We start from the raw sequence: 16256 nt of genomic DNA, 5'->3' as shown, positions 1-16256 counted from the left end.
AAACATTAGCTAGGCATGGGGTCACACACCTATAATCCTAGCTACTTGAGAGGCTGAGGCAGGAGAATCACTTGAACCCAGGAGGTGGAGGTTGCAGTGAGCTGAGATCATGCCACTGCACTCCAGCCTGGGCAACAGAGCAAGACTCAGTCTCAAAAAAAAAAAAAGAAAAGAAAAGAAATTGACAAATTCAAAAGTAAGTGGACATTAAACTACATACTCCTAAGTAACCAGTGGGCTAAAAAAGTCACAAGAAAAGTTATAAAATGTCTTAAGATGAACAAATATGAAAAACTATATTGGATGCAGCTAAAATAGTGCTCAGAGGGAAATTTATAGCTGTAAACACCCATATTAAGAATGAAAGATCTCAAATAAATAACTTGACCTTCAACTTTAGAAAATAGAAAAAGACAAGCAAACTAAACCCAAATCAAGCAGAAGGGAGAAAATAAGACTAGCATGGAAATAATAAAATAAAGCATGGAAAAGCAATAGAAGAAATTAATGAAACCAAAAGTTGATTCCCTGAAAAGGTCAACAAAATTGAAAAACCTTCAGCTAGACTGGCCATCTAAACAACAGAGAAGACTCAAATTGCTAAAATCAGGAATGAAAAAGGGGCATCACTAATGATTTTCTAGACATATTAATACAAAGGATCATAAGAGAATACCATGAATAACTGGATGCCAACAGATTTTAAAACCTGGATGAAATGGACAAATTCCTGCAAAGACAAATTACTGAAACTGACTCAAGGAGAAACAGAAAAATCTGAACAGACCTATAAAAAGTAAAGACATTGGAGTAGTAATACTCCCATAAAGAAAAACCACAGGTCCAGATGCCTTCACTGGTAAATTCTACCAAACTTGTAAAGAAGAATGAAGACCAATCTTTCACAACTCTTACAGAAAATATAAGAGGCAGGGAGTCATTGCCCAACTCATTCTATGAGGCCAGTTTTACCCAGATATCAAAACCAGACAACAACATCCAAAAAAATGAAGACAACTATAAGCCAAAACTATATTGAGAAACCATTTCTTAATAAGATTGGCAAAATTCTGAAAGTTTAACAATGTATTTTGTTGGTGAGGCTGTGGGAAAACAAGGACTCATAAAATCCCACTGGAAATGCAAAATGCTACAATCTCTATGAAGGGAAGTTTTGCAATATAAGCAAATTTCATATTTATACCCTTAATCCCAGCAATCTCACTTCTCAGAATCTAGCCTAAAGATTACAGACAAATGCAAAAGGACATGTGGCAAGACTTTTTGTTGCTGTGCTATTTGTAGAGACCAAGAGCCACTCAAGGGCCCATTGACACTGGTCTGGTGGAATCAACTCTCATGCATCCACTCAGGGATTCGGGCCACACAGCTGTCAAAAGAAATGAGGGGCAGCCATGTCATCTCCAAGAAAAGTGGAGAAGTGAAGTGCCAAAGGCAAAGCAGAGAAAAGTGTGTAAAGTCCTCTACCATCTTTGTGAGAAAGAGGCAGAGAGAAACAATATGTATATATTTATACTTAAAAAGTGAAAGGATAAAACAATAATTTTTTTTTAAGTTTACTTGCAGCAGCCAGGCATGGTGGCTCACACCTGTAATCCCAGCACTTTGGGTGGCCGAGGCGGGCAGATCACCTGAGGTCAGGAGTTCTAGACCAGCCTGACCAACATGGTGAAACTCCGTCTCTACTAAAAATACAAAATTAGCCAGGCATAGTGGCACGTGCCTGTAGTCCCAGCTACTTGGAAGGCTAAGACAGGAGAATCCCCTGAACCCAGGAGACAGAGGTTGCAGTGAGCTGAGATTGCACCACTGCACTCCAGCCTGGGCAACAAGAGCAAAACTCCATCTCAAAAAAAAAGAAAAAGAAAAAGAAAAAAGTTTACTTGTGGGGAAAGAAGAATGAGGGAGAAAGACAGATGCCATAGCCAGACTACTCTGAAAGAATCTTGTTTGCAGATTGGACTTTGCCAAAATGCAAATGTTTCACTTAATTATAAAACAGACTTACATTTAAACACCAATTCCTAAAACAATGCATGGAAATCCAATGGAAAATTCAATGAGTGAATCTTACTGGAAATCTGCCTTTGGTGTTAGTGCTATTGTTATTTGCTCAGACAGCTCACTGGACGCATAATTCTCAGACATTGCCAGCATCTCCCCACAGTTCTTGGGTACTGTGTTCCCCGAACTCGCTGTGTATCAAGTGTGTAGAGAATAATAACTTTAAGTTCTTGAAAAAATCTAATAAGACATATGCAAGGTGAAAAAGAACAACAAAACAATGTTTCATACTGCTTCCAGTACTGTTAGCAATACGGGTATGTTACTTGAAACTATATTCAGGATTAAGCAAAAGAGAAAGCTTTTAATGTCATTAGGAATAGGGCTTTTAGCATAAGCAAAAAGAGACACAAACATAAAATCAAGGAAGTTAAGTAAAATCCCTGTTTCTAAATTTGAATTGAAAATTATCAGCATACATTCATGATGCGTTTTCTTTACAGATGCGCGCACACACACACACACACAGACACACAGCTTCATAGTTCCGCCTGCTGAAAAGGCTCAGAAACAATTCAGTTCAGAAGCAGATCCTAGTTTCTGAATACTGTTTCTCACTCAAAGGAACCAGGGCTCCTTGGAGAAGTGCCTGAGCCTAGATCTGGGGCAAGAAATGGACAAGATGATCCCAAACATCTTTGCATTCCAGATAGCAAAGAAGCTCTCAGAGACTCCTGGGGTGGTGTCAGAAGGATTCAGGAGACTTTGTGAAACTGGGACCATGTGAACAATAGTAAGAAAAATAACTGCTGTGGATTTAAATGCATCAAATATGTTCAAATCCATGAATTCATACTGACACTCTGAAGAAAAGGAATGCATTAGTCACATTGGAATGAGGCCAGGGAAGCAACCAATTCCCCTGGAGACGGAAACCTTTTTTCCTGCCTTTCCTCTGCAAGCTGTGCCTCAGGGTGACCAAATCTGCCCAGGGAAAGTTTCTATTTATGGATGAATTCCAGCTAACAAATAAAGAAGAGTCGACCTAATTAGAAGATCACCATTTTGCGGCCGGGCATGGTGGCTCACGCCTGTAATCCCAGCACTTTGGGAGGCCAGGGTGGGCGGATCACGAGGTCAGGTGATTGAGACCATCCTGGCCAACACGGTGAAACCCAGTCTCTACTAAAAATACAAAAAAATTGGCTGGGCATGGTGGCGGGTGCCTGTAGTCCCAGCTACTCAGGAGGGTGAGGCAGGAGAATGGCGTGAACCCGGGATGTGGAACTTGCAGTGAGCCGAGATGGCGCCACTGCACTCCAGCCTGGGCGACAGAGCAGAAAAAAAGGAAAAAAGGAAGATCACCATTTTGCAAGTCCTAGGGATATCATGGCTCTAGACAGTCATCACCAAAGTCCACCAGCATTGCAAAAGAGATGTCTCCTAACAGAAGGACACACCACCACCAAAAAGTCTTGTCGCAAAAGTCCACCTTGAATCTGAACAGGTTTCAAGACGTAACTATTGGTCAGGAAATGCAGGGAACAAAGGAGCATGAGAAACAATATTGCTGTCTCATCTCAGAGTCCAACCAGGACCCTTGGGCCTCCACCTGGGGTGTCCCCTGCCAGCCTGGGGACCTCCCACGACCTCATCAGGGCCCCACACAGGTGAGCATACAGGTCACTGTCCCCACACTCTCACCAACTGTGACTGCCGGCCGGCCTCTTATTCCCTCTGAGGAATGTGTCCTCATGGCTCACCCATGACAAGAAGGACCCCACCTCTGCAGCTGGGTGAGGAGTGAGTGTTCAGTATCCACCCTCACGGTGGTGTTCTTGTGTCCTCAGACGGCTCCACAGACACATGATTCTTAGACCTTACAGCGTCTTTCCACAGTCCTCACACACTGTGTCCATGCACCAGGTCATTCAAGTGACTTCATGGGGGAGGATGCCTCCGGAGAGTGGACAGTCTGGTGAGAACCCCTTTTCCCCACAGCTGCAGCTCAACACCACCCAACAGAAATAGAAGGTGAGCCATAGCTGTGAGCCACAGAGCAGAGGCAATTTTAAATTTTCTTTTTTTTTCTTTTTCTTTCTTTCTTTTTTTTTTTTTTTTTTTTTTTTTTTGAGACAGAGTCTCACTCTATCACCCAGGCTGGAGTGCAGTGGCATGATCTCAGCTCACTGCAACCTCTGCCTCCAGGGTTCAAGCGATTCTCCTGCCTCAGCCTCCCAAGTAGCTGGGATTACAGGCACCCACCACCAGGCCCAGTTATGTTTTATATTTTTAGTAGAGACGAGGTTTCACCATGTTGGCCAGACTGGTCTCGAACTCCTGACCTCAGGTTATCCACCTGCCTCAGCCTCCCAAAGTGCTGGAATTACAGGCATGAGCTGAGCCAATTTTAAATTTTCTAGTAGTCGGTTTTGAAAAGTAAATAAAAGCAGGTGAAAAAAAATTAATAACATTCTATTCAACCCAATATGTTTTAAATATTTCAATGTGCAATCAATTATTATCACAAGTCTTGGCAATCCCGTGTATATTTTACATTCAGAGCACATCTCAATTCCGACTGGCTCTGTTTCCAGCACTCCATAGCCATGCATGGCTTGTGGCCAGTGTGTGAGACATCTCAGCTCCCAGTTGCAGGCCACACTGCACGGACCCTGGGGAGGAGGGGTGTTCTCTTGGGGAAGGTTGGGGCTCCCATTGTTTCCATCTTATCTGAACCTGAAAAAGAGCCTATTTGTCTAGTGAAGGGCCCACTGCCTGGAGAGCCACTGACTGGCAGCCGGTCAGGCTGGCCATTGGCGCTGACCACAGAGCCTCCACACCTCCCAGCTTGGCGGTGCTGGCCGTCAGCTCACTTCCCCGTGTGGCCTTTCCCCACCGCTCCCAGACTGATTTCAGATGCCCCGGATTGCCCTGACTGTGCCTTCAGAATTGCGGCCACGTAGCACCTTCCCTCAGCCCCCAGAAGGGCTCCTGCTGAAGCCGTGACTCTCTCAGGCCTCAGGAGCCAACACCAGTTCAAGAAAGAAGACCCAGGAGCCAGGCCAGGGAGGCTGCTGCGGGCACTGCGCGCCCAGGGGCTGTGCGCGCTCCAGCAAAGCACATGGGAGCGCTCACCTGACCCTTTGCACTCTGGGGGGACAGACCCTGAGAGAAACGAATGAAAGCAAAGATAGACCCAGAAAATGGCCTGGCATATGTGCTTCCATCAGAAGTTCAGAGACTCCCTGAGCCCCAGGCTGTCTGCCAGGCATTGGGTGGGAGAGTGAGCCCAGCCTCCAGCTTCAGGACTCTACATATGGGCAGAACACGACAACCTGGGCACTCCTGCTCCACCCCACCTGCTCTCTGGGCAAGCCACCCTCTCACATGGCTCAGAGTCCTCATCTGTAAAATAGGAACACCCCTAATTGCCCTTACGTCCAACTTGTCTGCTCCTCTATGAGAAGCGGGAGGTGGACAATGCCCAAGAGCCTCAGATGCTGGGGAAGACCCAGCCCCTCTGCAGAGAGGGATAGTTCAAGGTTTGGGTTTTTTCTTTTCTCCTGGGCTGAGAAAGCTCATGGAAAGCTGGAATAACCATGCATACTGTTACAGCAAATCCATCAGAGCTCCCACTGTGGTGGTTTTCAGGTGACTGTGGATGCCAGCCAGGCAAGCTCCTGGTGAAAGGGAGAGAGTAGGGATTAGAAGCACTCAGAAGGGGCTGAGAGTCATGTGGGGCTCACACTGCATTTGCAGCTGGGTTCACCCTGACCTCAGGCCCAACTTAGACGAGGAAGGATTAGCAGTAATTAATGCCATGTGCCGCCTTCTCCCGGCTCCCCGGGGCACGAACACTGCCCAACTGATGAGAGGATTCTGAAAGAACCATTATGTCCAATTGTCTCGATTATGCAAACCCTGCTGACATTTCCAGACAGGGAAGGGCTGGCTGGGTGGGAGGGGGACGTGGTGGGGCCACTTCAAAGGAAAAGCTCTAGCTCCCCTACCTCTCTCACATCCTAAGGCTGCCTTTGTGGGATTCCACATGGAACACCCTGGAAGCCTGGGGCCCTGGCTTCCTTTTCTGGCCTGGGAGCCAGGTCATGGGGCCATCGCTTCACAGGGATCATGAGGGCCCAGGCCCAAGTGCTCACATGCTCCTCATGGGGACTGCTCCTCTTAAAGGGTGGGCCCTCCTCACCCAGCTCCCTGCCCTGGCCAAGGAGGAGGCTGAAAGAGCCTGAGCCGTGCCCTCTCCATTCCACTGCTGTGGCAGGTAAGCTCAGATGCGGGTAAGCGCAGGTGAAGGGAGGTCAGGCGCAGGTATCCTCAGGTGTGGGTAAACTCAAGCGTGGACAAACTCAGGTGCAGATAACCACAGACGCAGTTAAGCCAGGTGCTGGTAACCTCAGGTGCAGGTAGGCTCAGGTGCAAGTAAGGTCAGGTGCAGGCAAGCTCAGGTGTGCTTTCTGGGGCCTGTTGCTCCCCTCCTCTTGAGGCTGGCTGGACAGGACCCTATGGAGCAGCTGGTGAACCTGTGTTCAGCCTGGGTTCCAAGAGGCTCTCTCAGCAGAAGGGATGCACCAGGTTGATTCACAGACGGGATAAGTACTCTGTCAGCTGGTCTCAAAGAGGCTGAAATCCTCTGAGCCTCCCTCAGGGCCAGCTTCTAAATCCAGGTGCCAGGGATCTGCTCAGGAGCCCCAGCTCCAGGCCTCGACCTCTTGCCTGTCATTCCTTAGCATCTTACTTTGCTTCGGGGAAAAAGTGCACCTTCCTTAGAACCCCAGAAAATGCTGAAGTTCTAGGAGAAACAGGGTTTATACTTGTAAGCCTTTATCAGCTGATATTTCACCTGTGAAAACCTTGGGGAAGACATTGGTTACACCGAACAGGATCAGGAGGGGAGATTACTACTCCCTCTCACTGCTGGGAGGAGTGCAAACTGGTTTCTGGAAGGCAGTTCAACAACATGCAGCAAAGCCCTGCAAGTCCACACCTAGGAACCCATCCTGAGGAGAGAATCCTGAAGGGATGCCAACATTGACACAGCTTCGTGTGCTACTGGGAAGCACAGCGAACAACCCAAATGCCCAGAAGCAGAGGGCTGGACACGTAAATCATGGTCTGTCCATAGGATGAAACATCATGCAGTCACTTTTAAAATGACAGAGAAAAAGGCATAATAACTGTGCAGAATTATTGTGTTTTTCATTACACACACATGCACCTGTCTAATCTATTCACAGAAAAAGCCTAGAAATACAAGGAAATATCAGTTGTTTTAGGATGGAGGCCTTATGGGTGGTGTTTATTTATTCCTTTGTACATTTCTACATTTTTCGTCTTCTTTAATCATTTTCTATCAAAAATTCATTTTCCTTTTTTTCCCAGAAAATATATCTTTTGTACTTTTTATTAGTACATCATAGTTGTGCATATTTTGGGGGTACATGTGATATTTTGGTGCATGTATACAATGTGTATGTTTTTTAAAACCTTAGCAAAAATTAGCAAAAGTTGTGGGGGAGGTAGGGAGGAACGAAAATATTTGCAGGGCCGGGCGCGGTGGCTCATGCCTGTAATCCCAGCACTTCAGGAGGCTGAGGCAGACGGATCACAAGGTCAAGAGATAGAGACCATCCTGGCCAACATGGTGAAACCCTGTCTCTACTAAAAATACAAAAATTAGCTGGGCGTGGTAGTGCGCACCTGTAGTCCCAGCTACTCGGGAGGCTGAGGCAGGAGAATTGCCTGAACCTGGAAGGTGGAGGTTGCAGTGAGCTGAGGTTGCACCCCTGCATTCCAGCCTGGGCGACAGAGTGAGACTGCGTCAAAAAAAAAAAAAAAAAAAAAGGGAAGGAAAGAAAGAAAGAAGAAAGAAACAAAGAAAGAATATTTGCATAAATTGTGTTTGCATTGACAAGGGATAGGAACTGAGAATGGGGAAGGAAGACGAGACACATTTTCTCTGTCTGAATCAGATATTTAGGGAGGAATTAAGAATGGAGCCCTGCCTCTCTATGAGTGCAGTTGATGAATACGGGTTTGATTCTGGGAAAGACTGCCTTTGGTCAGGTTCTCAAAACACCATTGTTTTGAACTATCCAGCAGCAGTTTTAATTCATGGCATTTGCAATTATATTTATAGCATAAATTGGCTATTCTCTGCTGTGTATTTTTTTAGCCCCCCCTCCCCCAGAAAATGTAACTGGGAATATCAACTCATGTTGATTGTGTTTGCTGTACCTGTTTATGTTTTATTAATTATTTTCTGGGAGAAGTTTGGAGTTGTGTTTCGTTTGACTCTGTGCAACCTCATTTATTTGCTCTGTAAAGTTAATAAGCACAAGAAGTGAAATGACACTCAGGCATTTTAAGATGCGAGTCATCTTCATTCTGAACTAAGTGAAAACAAAACAGATTTTCTATCAACCTAAAATCCTCTTACTGGGGGCAGTAGATGTTTTTAGAAAATTGGCTTTGGCTTTGATTGAAAATGTTTGGAAGATGTCCTATAATTTGAGAGTGTATGTGTGTGTGTGTGTGTGTGTGTGTCTAGGTGTGTGTATAAATGCTGGACCTGGGAAAATGGAAGCCCTCAGCCAGGAGAATAAGAGGACCCAATACCCCCAAGCCTTCCATGACCTAGAGATTAAGGGGATTCAACGTCTTAAAACCTCCATTAAGTAGACAGTAGCAAGAGACATGTTGCCCTCAGTGATATGCAAAGGCATAGCTGATGGGTCAGTATCTGCCATCCTCCTCTTTTGCAAGCTCTGAAGTTAGACTCAGCCATGGGTGAAGGAATTACAGCATCCATTGGGAGCAGGCAGAGTCCAAGAAAGAGATTTTTCTGTTACCTCAGATGCCCATCATGACAGGAGAAATTTTCCCAGCCTCTTGTAGAAATCACCTATTAGTATCTATCTCACTGCTTTTCAGAAACTGTATCTTCAATTGCTCAGTGGGGAAAAATGCATTTACAATGCTAGAGCTGACTTTAAGAAAACAAGTTAACATCAGGCTACAGCACTCCCCTCCCCCGCTGCTGAGACTTTGTTGCTGTGCACCTTGTCCCCTCCCTCACGGCTTCTGGCTCCCACTCCCCCAACCCCTGGCCCCCTGTCTGCCCCCGCCATTAAAGTGGGAAGCACAGGTGTCCTCCTCCCTCATCACAACTTATCCATCCTGTGTCTGCTCCCTCAGGGTGAGTAGTGTCTGAAATGCCTTAAGGTAGGGGTAATGCTCATGGCAGGTGGCCCTGGCTCTCCTGGAGACAGGGCACAGGAGTGGGCAAATTCTGCAGGCATGGTGAGGTGGAAAGCTTGCTCCTCAGGAATCATGGCCACAGTGCCCTTTTTTGTTTGTTAATCATTAAAAAGCATAAAACATGAATATATAAAGTTGTAAAACCCCACAGAAGAGTCAACTGAAGTCCTGCTTACACACTCCTCCTGATCCCCACTCTCCCATGCTGTGGACCATGCTTAGTGTTTGATGTGTATTATTCTTTTTTTTTTTTTTGTGACGGAGTCTCGCTCTGTTGCTCAGGCTGGAGTGCAATGGCATGATCTCGGCTCACTGCAACCTCTGCCTCCCGGATTCAAGCGATTCTCCTGCCAAGTAGCTGGGATTACAGGCGCCCGCCACCATGCCCAGCTAATTTTGTATTTTTAGTAGAGACAAGGCTTCACCATGTTGATCAGGCTGGTCTCAAACTCCTGACCTCAGGTGATCCGCCCACCTCAGCCTCCCAAAATGCTGGGATTACAGGCGTTGAGCCACCACGCCTGGCCTGATGTGTATTATTCTAGACCTCTGCTGCTTAATAGAAATAGCACATACGCCACAGACATAATTTCAAACTGTGTAGTAGCCACTTAAAAAGGAAAAGTAAAAACAAATAAGTGAAATTAACTTTAATTCTACAATTCATTTAACACAATATATCTAAAATATGATTGTTTCAACATGTAGTCAATACCAAACTCGTACTAATGAGGTATTTTATGTCTTTCTTTGTTGTTCTAAGTCTTTGAAATCCTGCCACACACCTTGTTTTCAGCTCTCACGTCACAGTGAACACTAGCGTGCCATCTCACACTCACAGCATGTTTCCATTCACCCTGGCCACATCTCAGGTGCGCAACAGCCCCAGGTAGCCAGGGTTTACCAGGCGGGACAGCTCTGCTCTTGGATATCAGGAAGTTTGTTCTTGTAGAGCTGGATCACACCGGAAATATTTTACTACACTTTTTTTTTTCAATTCATAATGGAGACGTTTACACTTTAGAGTGCTATGTTAGTCTTGTTCATGGTTGCATAGTCCATGATTTGGTACATCGTTAATTGGTTTAATCAGTCCCCAAGATAGACTAACAAAAAAGTGGAGGTTTCCAATTTTTCACTTAGTTTAAAATACACTGCAACAAACATCCATACATTGCCTATTTACATGCAAAAGTATTTCCAGATGATCGATCCATGGAAGTGAAAGTGCTGGGTCAAAGACAGGTATGCACCCTTTGCTCTGAGAGGCAACCCAGTTCTCAGCCAAGCCAGCCACCAATTCGCCTTGGGGTTTGGACCTTGTTCCCTTAGAGGTAAAAGCAAAGAGTTGGGCTGGATACCCTCCATAGTTCCTAAATGCTCAGTTCCATGGCCCAAAGGGTGGCGATTCCTGCCAATGCCTTTGGTGGACGTAGTCTTGGGTGGGTGGGTGGGTGACAGCTACCTGCTCCCACTGGAGGACAGGCCTGGATTGGGCAGATAAGCAAATCAACCACACACGCCTTGTCTAGATCAGCAGAAAACACTCAGAAAGACCCCAATTCTTTTATTTGTAAAATTGCTCTTTGGCTAATTTTCATGACTGTCGATCATTCATTAAATGTTATCATAGAAAAAGAGCAGAGCAGCAAAGGGGCCCAGCAGTCTGATTCCCATGCTGGCAGCCTCCACCATCACGCTGAGCTGTGGTGAATGCCTAGGGTTTCACCCGCCTATTCCTCACTCCTGCTGATGTGCACCCTTTCCCCACCCTGGTGGCCCCAGCAAACATCACAGTCCCTGAGGGCCAGGAGGCTTGGGTCCCCAGATGCCCACACCTCACAGGCCTAGTGCCTGGGCACTCTGGTGAGGCACTTCCCTGGACCGTGGGAGCACTGCAAGAGGAAGCTTGAGGGCAGGGACCTGGATAGGTAGCAAAGGACAGAGAATATCTGGAAAGGAGAGGGTACTTAACCTGTGGGAACCAGGCAGGCACAGGAGGCTGGCCCTGAGCCTCTGCGCATCTCTCCCGCGGACACTGGCTGCACCTGCCTAGCCTCTGAAACCCAGACCAGGAACTCAGGCAATGAGGGGAGCTCCTTAACACAACACCTTCCCAACTGCTGTGCTCTTCGGAGTGAGCTGGCCAGGTGACGTTGGCCAAAGCAGGAAGGGGAGCTGTTGAGGTGCCCCAAGATCCTTGCTGGAATCCTCAGGTTCCCAGACAATCAGGGTAGACCTGGTGATGGAAGAAAGAGATGGGGACACACATGGATCCGAAGCTACGAGATTCTGCTTCTCTCTCCTCTTTTTGTTTATTCTTTTAAGATGTTTTATTGCTAAATAAAGCATTTTAAAAAGTGTATAAGATGTCTGCACACAGTTTAGAGAATGATAAAGCAGATCCTTGTGTTTTACCATGGGGCCCTTTCCCACTGCACTCCTTCCGTCCCAGAGGCAGCACTGCCTGACTTCTGTGGGGCTCATTCCTGCCTTTGCTCTTTCTTTCTTTCTCTCTTTTTCTCTCCCTTCCTTCCTCCCTCCCTTCCTTCCTTCTTCCCTTCCCTTCCTTTCCTTTTTTTTCTTTCCTTCCTTCCTTCTTTTCTTTTCTATTTTTATTTTTTTGAGACAGAGTTTTGCTCTTGTCGCCCAGGCTGAAGTGCAGTGGTGCTATCTCGGCTCACTGCAACCTCCACCTCCCAGGTTCAAGCGATTCTCCTGCCTCAGCCTCCCAAGTAGTTGGGATTACAGGCACCTGCCACCACGCCTGGCTAATTTTTTTGCATTTTTAGTAGCCATGGGGTTTCACCATGTTGGCCAGGCTGGTCTCAAACTCCTGACCTCCAGAGATCCACCCATCTCGGCCTCCCAAAGTGCTGGGATTACAGGTGTGAGCCACTGTGCCTGGCCCCTGGCTTTTCTTTATGTTTCATTTAGTTTAGTTTTGAGGTTTACATATTTTTTATATTTATTTATTTATTTTGAGATGGAGTCTCACTCTGTCACCCAGGCTGGAGTGCAGTGGCGTGATCTCAGCTCACCGCAACCTCCGCCTCCCGGGTTCAAGCGATTATCCTGCCTCAGCCTCCCGAGTAGCTGGGATTACAGGCGCCCGTCACCATGCCTGGCTAATTTTTGTATTTTTAGTAGAGATGCGGTTTCACCATGTTGGCCAGGCTGGTCTCGAACTCCTGACCTCAGGTGATCCACCTGCCTCGGCCTCCCAAAGTGCTGGGTTACAGGCATGAGCCACCATGCCCAGCCATATTTTTAAATAATTTATTGAGATGAAATTTGTATCACATAAAATTGACCATTTTCAAGTGACCAATTCAGTGGTATTTAGTACAGTCACAAGGTCATGCAACTACCTTGTCTCTCTGTCCTTACTTCCAACACTACAAAGTAAAACCCCCTATGCATTAAGCAGTTCCTCCCCATTTCCCCTCCCTGTGGCCTTGCCCCTGGAAGCCACTAGTTTGTGCTTTGTCTGTATGGATTTATCTATTCTGGATACTTCATCTAAATGGAATCATACATATGTCACCTTTTGTGCCTGGCTTCTATCAGTTAGCATCATGTTTCCAAGGTTCACCCATGTGGCATGCTTCAGAACTTCATTCATTTATGTGGCTAAATAATATTCTTTTGTTTGTATAACATATACCACAATTTGTTTATCCATCTATCCACTGATGGACATGTGAACTATTGCCACCATTTGTCTGTTACGAATAGTGCTGCAATGCTACATGTTTATTTGAGTCTCTGTTTTCATTTCTCTTGGGTATATACCTAGGAGTAAAATTGCTGGGTCATATGGTAATTCTACATTTAACTTTCTGAGGAACTGCCAAATCATTTTCCAAAGTGACTGTACCATTTTACATTTCCACCAGCAATGTCTGAAGGTTCCAATTCCTCCACATCCTTGCAAACACTGGTTACTATTTTTTTATTTTGGGATGTTTTTAATTATAATCATCCTAGTAGGAGTAAAGTGGCACCTCATCATGGTTTTGATTTGCTTTTCCCTAATGTCTGAAGATGTGGAGTATCTTTTCATGTGTTTGTTGGCCATTTGTACATCTTCACTGGAGAATTGTCTATTCAAGTCCTTTGCCCAGTTTTTAATCAGGTTGTCTTTTTGTTGTTGAGTTGGAAGAGTTCTTTCATATATTCTGGATATTAGACCCTTGTCAGATTTTGATTTGCAAATATCATATTCCATTCTATAGGTTGTGGTTTTTTTTCCTTTCTTAATAATGTTCTTTGATGAATTTGATGAACAGTTTTTGATTTTAATGAAGTTCAATTTACCTGCTTTTTCTTTTGTTGTCATGCTTATGGTATCATATCTATAAATCCATTGATCATGAAGATAATGAAAATTCACACGTATATTTTCTTTTAAGAGTTTTATGGTTTTAGCTCTTATGGTTTAGTCTGATCCATTTTGAGTTAATTTTTTAGTTTTTTGTTTTTTTTTTTTTTTTGAGACGGAGTCTCGCTCTGTCGCCCAGGCTGGTGTGCAGTGGCGAGATCTCAGCTCACTGCAAGCTCTGCCTCCCGGGTTCACGCCATTCTCCTGCCTCAGCCTCCAAAGTAGCTGGGACTACAGGCGCCCGCCACCACACCCGGCTAATTTTTTTGTATTTTTAGTAGAGACAGGGTTTCACCGTGTTAGCCAGGATGGTCTCAATCTCCTGACCTCGTGATCTGCCCGTCTCGGCCTCCCAAAGTGCTGGGATTACAGGCTTGAGCCACCGCGCCCAGCCTTGAGTTAATTTTTATAGCTAGTGTGAAGTAGGGGTCCAAATTCATTCTTTTGCATGTGGATATCCAATTTTCCAAGCACTTTTCCCCCATTGAATGGTCTTAGCACCTTTGCTAAAAATCACTTGGACATAGATACATGGACTTATTTCTGAAATCTCAATCTTATTCCATTGGCCTGAATGTCTGTCCTTATGCTAGTACCATACTTCTTTGATTACTGATGCTTTGAAATTCTGAAATCAGAAAATATGAGTCCTCTAACTTTGTTCTTTTTTTCAAGATTGTTTTGTCGGCCATGTGCAGGGATCATGCTTGTAACCCCAGCACTTTGGGAGGCTGAGGCGGGCATATCATTTGAGGTCAGGAGTCGGAGGCCAGCCTGGCCAACATGGTGAAACCCTATCTCTACTAAAAATAAAAAAATTAGCCAGGCATAGTGGCACATGTCTGTAGTCCCAGCTACTCCGGAGGCTGAGGCACAAGAATCACTTGAACCTGGGAGGCAGAGGCTGCAGTGATGCAGTGAGCCGAGATCATGCCACTGCACTCCAGCCTGGGCAACAGAGCAAGACTCCATCTCAAAAAAAAAAAAAAAAAAACAGATTGCTCTGTCCATTCAGCCCATTGCAATTCATGAACATAGGATGTCTTTCCATTTATTTATTTATGCCTTCTTTAATTTCTTTCAGCAAGGTCTTGTCACTTTCAGTGTACAAGGCCTTCACCTCTTTGGTTAAATTTATTTCTAGATACTTTCTGATTTTTGATGTTATTATAAATTGAATTGTTTTTGCTGCACAGAAATACATCCAATTTTTGTGTGGTGATCTTTCACCCTCCACTTTTGCTATATTAGTTTATTAGCTCTAGTAGCTTTTTTGTGGATTCTTTGGGAGCTTTTATGTTTGTTTTTTTTTTTTTTTTTTGAGACAAAGTCTCACTCTGTCGCCCAGGCTGGAATGCAGTGGCATAATCTCAGCTTGCTGCAACCTCTGCCTCCCGGGTTAAAGCAATTCTCCTGCCTCAGCCTCCTGAGTAGCTGGGACTACAGGTGTGTGCCACCATACCCAGCTAAATTTTATTTTTAGTAGAGACAGGGTTTCACCATGTTGACCAGGCTGGTCTTGAACTCCTGACCTCAGGTGATCCACCCGCCTCAGCCTCCCTAAGTTCTGGGATTACAGGCGTGAGCCACTGTGCCCGGCCCCTTGTTTTATTTTGAACTTCATCTGTAGTTCTAAATAATGCATTGTTGAGCTTCACCTGCTTTTGAACCTTACACAAATGGAATCACACTGTGTGTATCTTTGATGACTCATTTCTTTTCTTCTGTGCCGTGTTTGGAGAGTCACCCATATGGTAGCTGGAGTTTGTCTATTCTCGCTGCTGTGTGATATTCCTGCGGGACTATACGGCAATGTACTTTTACATGCTACCGCGGCTGGGCATCTAGATGGCTCTCTGTGAGTGCTTATGAACAGTGCGGTCTCCTGGAAGATACATACATGCACAAGTATATTTGGAGTAAACCTCAATGTGGAAGTGCTGGGCTGTGGAGGATATGCCTGCTCCACTTCCTGAGACAATGAGAAATCGTTTTCTGTCCTCCTGAAAGGGGGAGGCTCAAAAGCAAATGCCCATTTTGGAGAAAACATTTTGAATCTGCCAAAGGAGACCCTGAGTAATGAGGGACAGGGCTGGGGGTCCAGGCCCGGCTGCCTGGCCGCGTGGTCGGCCTGGGCTGGTGGCTCCACTCTGACCCTCCATCTCCTCTCTTGGTGCCACTCGCCTCCCAAAGCCCCTAGCAAAACCCTAACTCCTCCATAGCCCCAGTTTCTTCATTCGTAAAACCAGGACAGCTGGTGGTTTCTGCAGACTTACAACGCACCGACACCACACCTTTATTCTGTGGGACAGTCACGGTGGTCACCACAGTTAAGAAATGAGACCCGGCACTCTGCCTTGCCCCTGCTGTTCCCACTCCCAAGAGCATTTTCCCCAGAGCTCCTGCCTGGACCAATCCTCTCATCCTTCAGGGCTAAGCCAATGTCCCACCCCACCCCACCCCACCCCTCAAGATCCTCCTCAGTCTTCCAGAGAGAAAAAGTTTCTCCCTCATCCCTGCCCCTCCTAGCCCACTTTATGGGGGCTTGGGCCCACGTGGGAGCTCTGAG

The 16256-nt window shown here is 45.8% G+C and overlaps 1 protein-coding gene across 4 annotated transcripts in view; it reads left to right on the top strand.

Annotated features, from left to right (window-relative positions):
* TRPM1 (transient receptor potential cation channel subfamily M member 1) overlaps nucleotides 1–16256 on the top strand; it is a 159051-nt gene that overhangs the window by 50716 nt on the left and 92079 nt on the right. For 3 of the 4 annotated variants that reach the window (XR_001115852.2, XM_003280314.3, XM_003280313.3), the window contains exon 1: nucleotides 6048–6307. The exons of the other annotated variant lie outside the window; for it this stretch is intronic. The gene's annotated coding sequence lies outside the window, so the exon portion shown is untranslated. Of the gene's footprint in view, nucleotides 1–6047; nucleotides 6308–16256 lie in introns of those variants that run through there. 4 annotated transcript variants of the gene reach the window in all.

The sequence above is a fragment of the Nomascus leucogenys genome, chromosome 6 (assembly GCF_006542625.1).
Source record: "Nomascus leucogenys isolate Asia chromosome 6, Asia_NLE_v1, whole genome shotgun sequence".
Classification (NCBI taxonomy): domain Eukaryota; kingdom Metazoa; phylum Chordata; class Mammalia; order Primates; family Hylobatidae; genus Nomascus; species Nomascus leucogenys.
The sequence above is the reverse complement of the archived record's forward strand: the minus strand, read 5'-3'. Positions and strand labels throughout refer to the sequence as shown.